This window comes from Pteropus medius, unplaced genomic scaffold, assembly GCF_902729225.1.
Source record: "Pteropus medius unplaced genomic scaffold, Ma_sr-lr_union100, whole genome shotgun sequence".
In the NCBI taxonomy this organism is placed as follows: domain Eukaryota; kingdom Metazoa; phylum Chordata; class Mammalia; order Chiroptera; family Pteropodidae; genus Pteropus; species Pteropus medius.
The window spans coordinates 60,522,261-60,527,294 of record NW_024349800.1 but is presented as its reverse complement, the minus strand read 5'-3'; the positions used below and the strand labels follow the sequence as shown (position 1 = coordinate 60,527,294).

At 48.3% G+C, this 5,034-nt stretch overlaps 1 long non-coding RNA gene across 1 annotated transcript in view; it reads left to right on the top strand.

Annotated features, from left to right (window-relative positions):
* The window catches only part of LOC120622122 (uncharacterized), a 4,029-nt gene extending 1,052 nt beyond the window's left edge, over window positions 1-2,977 (top strand). Inside the window, exons 2-3 of the long non-coding RNA XR_005658429.1 lie at window positions 1,928-2,040; window positions 2,604-2,977. This is a non-coding gene — a long non-coding RNA (uncharacterized LOC120622122). The remainder of the gene's footprint in view (window positions 1-1,927; window positions 2,041-2,603) is intronic.
* The last annotated feature ends 2,057 nt before the right edge of the window (window positions 2,978-5,034 follow it).

Below are 5,034 nucleotides of genomic sequence, written 5' to 3'. Positions count from 1 at the left end.
CGTTATTTTTCCCTCTCACCTGGCGAGGTGTTCAGATGGCTCTGATCATTTAGTCACCACTTTGCTTTACTCGTTCTCCACGAATCGGCTCATGGATTGAACAGCACGTATTCGCATGTGCCTCCTCACCTTGTGCTCTGACACGGGAACCTTGGTTTTCGTGTGGGAAGACCAGGGACGGAGTTCAAGGACTGAGCTTACTCAGCAAGCCAGGGGACCCCTGAGCCCCAGTCTCCCTATCTGGGAAGTGGGGGAGATGACACGTCCTTCCTCAGCGTCCTGGCACAGATCCTGTGTGCGTGAATGCTCTGTGTTAACTGGGAGGGATGTGGGATTCTTTGCAGAATGACGCCTTCCAGAGAGAACAGGCAGTGGTCCTTCAGGGAGGGCTGATGAGAGCCAGGTGCTTGTAAGGCAGGAAGAATTGCTTTAAGGGATTTGGGGGGATGCTGGGGAGTTCTCGTGCCCCACAAATTCCTTACAAGGAGCTGATCCAGCAAGCCCCGGGCCTAGGGCAATTCACAGTTTCCTCTATAAACTCTATGATGTCCTTGGGAGATATTAAAGCTAATTTCCCCGTAAAATATTGAATAACAAGTCAAGGGGTCCTTAAAAGCTTGTTCCCCTCAACCCCGAGCTATTTGGTGTTTGAAAAGTCTTCTGTTCGTCTGCTTGGGGGACCATAACAAAATACTGTCACCTGGAGGGTGGGAGAGGGGCTTCGACAACAGGAATTTATACTTTCACAGTTCTGGAGGCCTGAGGTCCAAGATCAGGTGCCAGCACGGTCAGTTCCTAGAGAGGACCTTTTTCGGTGTACAGATGGCCACCTGCTCTGTGTCCTTACGTGATGGAGAGAGGGTGCTCGTGTCCCTTTCTCTTCTTATGAGGGCATCAGTCTTATGACCTCATTTAACCTTAATCACTTCCTTAAAGACCTCCTTTCCAATACAACGCGTGGGGGTTAGGGTTTCAACACATGGATTTTGGGGAGATCCAGTTAAGTCCACAGCAAACCTCAGGTGTCGAGTCTGCAGAAGCGGAAGTGGCGGAGGCTTAGGAGTCAGGTTGACCTGGCTTCAAAGCCCGCCCTGCTGCCCGGAGCCCAGGGACTTGGCCAAGGGTTTAGCCCCTCCCCGCCTGCTTCCTCTTCTGCAAGTGGAGACAACAGGATCATAGCTCCCGGAGCTCACGTAAGGGTCAGGCGAGGGCAAGATTACAAAGCACCGAGACCACCATCGGGCACCTTGCAGTCCTCAGCGACTCACCTCCCTCCTTTTCTGCCCTCCCTTGAGATGTCGGCCCTTGGCATTTTGCTGTCTGCACGTTGAAGGTGTTGAGCTGTCTTTAGGATTCGTTCCCCCTTTCTGGAAGTCTGTAATCTTGATACTAGGGTGTAGTGACTAAGAGGGGCCACAGGGCTCTGTCCTTACCCCAGTGAGAATAATAATGTCAAGGTTATTAAGATGAACGAAGGTACCGTATGGGGAGATATCTGATTCAGTGCTTGGAGGGTACCGATGCTCAGTAAATGTGCTTGCCCATGGCTCCCGATGAGGCCTGAGCTGGGAAGATGTCAGCCAACGAAGGTTTATTGAACACCTACTGTGGGCCAGGCACTAAGGATATAACACTGGAACACACAGTGTCTGCTCTTATGGAACTTAGAGTTTTGGGGGAGGAGGGAGACATTAGTTGGATTATTATAAAGGCTCATGTCTGTGGTCTTGGGTCCATGCCCACCTGACCAGGGCCTCTGCTTCTCCTGCCGCTGCATAGACAGTGTCCTCCTGAGGGGCCTCCCCGTGCCCATCCCTTGTGGGAGAGGTGCTGGAATTTCTGCCCTAAGTACCTGGCACCTCGTCAAATGCCAGCTCAGCCTGCAGCTATGCACTTCTCAGCCGTCTCCTGTTTTGAGGTCTTCCAGGTAGCCAGCCACTCCCGGCCTCCATGAGTCAGAGAGCCACGTCTCAACTCCTGGTCCTGCACACGGTGGGGAAGAGAATTCCATTTATAACAAACGAGTTCCGAGGAATCCAGGTGACTCATTTGCTGATACTACGCATGCCCAGTGATTGTGGGCTCCTCCATTCTGGCCCAGCTCTGCCGGGGACTCGCCGAGTGGCAGGGGCAAGTTGCTGCCCTCTTGGGGGTCTTTAGAATTTTGCAGTGTGAAAAATGTACGTGGTGTGTCAGGCGGTGGGAGGTAGCCTGATAGGGTTTAAGCATCACCCAGATTTAGCAGAAGGTAGAAGAGGGGACATTAGCTTGATCACCTTAACTACCTGTTTAAGGGGACTTTTATCTTAGCAAAGAGCTTCATGGAGTAGAAATTTGAACCTGTTGGGTGGAGGGTTTATCGAAAATATTTTAAAAGAAATATAAAGCTTTGGAGCCGGTGAGCTCACTTTGGCAATAGGGGCCCAAGTTCTCGCCAGGCACATCGTCAACCACTGCATTGCACAGCCTCCCTTGCGGCTAACTGTCCACATGACTAACTTTTGGCCAATAGGGTGTGAGAGGAAGTGGGGCACGCGGTTTCTAAATTTCTTTTTCAAGCACATCCATTTCTCGTCCCGCTCACTCTTTCCTCTTTTCCTGAGGATGTAGAGGTGGTTCTGAGGAGCCATGTCCACCGTGTAGACAGTGGCGACAGCCTAAGGGATGGCAAAGCAACGAGAGAGAAGAAACTTAGGTCCCAAAATGACCTCATCAAGCAGAGACACCTGCCAGCCTCAGCCCACTGCCCACATTCAGACTGTCGCTGTGAAAGAGGAACACGTTTCTATTTTAAGTCATCGTATTTGGGGGCCTCTGACATAGCAATTTAGCCTAAACCCTAAGTGATATATATGTTAGCCACAATAAGATATGTTTAAGTAACTAATGACCTGTTGCATGGTCTATGCTGGATTCTGTTAAGACTTATTTATTGCTACCCCTAATACTACATGGGTTGCTAAGACTTTCTAAGATATTATAATAGACATAGTCTGCCCATTTTGCTTATCATTTTGAATTCCTTTTAATTTTAAAACCAAGTATATGTGCTAGGAAGCACTTTTGGAAGATACCATCTTGACAATCTTGAGTACTTATTTATATTAGGCAGTGAAAATTATATAATCTGGTGGTTTTCTTTATTCTTTGACTGCCAGGAAAGTTAGAACCACCAGGCATATTTAATGATTACTATAATCCTATTACCATAGGTTTATTTTTATTGTGCTTCTTCCCCTATGTACATTTAATTTTTGTTTGTTTGTTAAGGGACTTATTACACCTGCTGTCATACCCCTTGGCTCTCGGCCCATTTCATCCTCCTGTGCGTGTCCGTTCCCCTGCATACGGATCGGTTTACGAGTCCGTTTCAGTGTTCTCTCTCTGTGCTGATGGCCTGCCGCAGACAGCACTCCTTCTAGACTTCTATAGAGCATCTATCACACTGAATTTGCTTTAGCCGTCTGCTGACTGCTAGAGTGTGAGCCTCTTGTGACCCTCACTACTAATTGTCCCTTTTCCAGGGAAGGGTGAATTTGTCTAAGACCAATTTCCTATAAGTTGGTCTCTTGCAAAAATTCTGTGGAGACTAACGAAAGCCAAGAGCTTGAGGCAATTAATTCTGGTAGATTCCTGAGGCGGCCTTGTCACACAAGTTGTAATGGCAAGGCTCCAAGCTTAGCCTCCCGATAATGACATGGGAAAGGCTAGTGGTCTCCTAACCATGGATGCTGAGATGGCAGGGCTGAGTTAGAGTCAGAATCTCGTCATGTTATACTGTTGTTGGATCCCAGCTTCTGATCAGCCTAAAGGAGGAGCTGGTGCCCCTCCAAACATGCAGCTAAGAAACCTCACATACCAAGGACCAGGGTCTGTGCCCCTCCCAGATTCTGATGCCCACCCGCCACTGCTCGCTGAGTCCTCTCGATGAGCAGGCCCCAGAGGACCAGGTGTGTGTGCTGTCTGCTTGTTTGACATCCCTGAGACCTGTTCTCCTCTTCTTCCTTTTGGCCATTGAACCTCAGAGTTTTTTTTGGCACATGTGGCTGCTCGACTACAAGAAAATTTCCCCCAGCTCCCCTTGCGTTCCCTACAGCCATATGACTAAGAGTCAGTCAACGGGTGGACAGAAGAGATGTGTGCGATTTCCAGATCACATTTTTTATTAGGAAGTCACATGCCTTTCCCACCCCCTTCCTGTGGGCTGGAACATAGAGATGATGATATGAGCGAATTCTGACAATGGTATGAAGGTAACGCCCCAGGGTATGACAACGCAGTATGACGAAGGCCTTGGGTGCTGGAAATGGTCTTTACCTTGACCTGGGTGATGGTCAAGCTGTATACCTAGATAAAAATTCACTGAGCTGCTCTCTTAAGATTTCTGTATTTTATTATACATAAATTATGCCACAGCGAGAAAAAGGGTAGAAGGAGCCTGGTTCCCGAATGACCTTGTGGAGTAGAATTTGCCCTGGACGGTTACAAAAGAGAAACATAAATTCTTCTATGATTCGATCCATTGTATTTGGGGAGTTTTTATTCTAGCCATTTAGCTTGTACTCTAATGAATATATTTCTTAAACGTAGAAATTTTTAATTTTTATTTTGTCCCCATTGTTTCCACAGAGCTTGGTGAATGGACGGTATTCAGTATCTGTGTAATGAATGCATGTGTTGCATATGGCTTTAATCGGTATATTAGGATATTCGGTATCAATAAATTTGGAAAACGGAAGGAATTACAACACGCAAAGGGAGGGAACCTCTTCGCCCACAGCGTGAAGCAGTGAAATGTTAGTGCAGCTTCTCAACCCACCTACTCCCCGGGCACTTCCTTCCAGTTTTCAGCTTGCTTCAGTAAATGACAAAGACCTTCCAAGACAGGAAGTGCTGCCTGCTCTGCTAATGGGTGCCGAGGTGGGTGTGGATGTTCGATGATGTACTGGGAGACACCCAGTGTGCCGATTCCCCTGACTCACCATCAGCCTGCGCTCCTCAGCTGTCAGGCTCTAGGCGGAGGGGAAGGGCGTG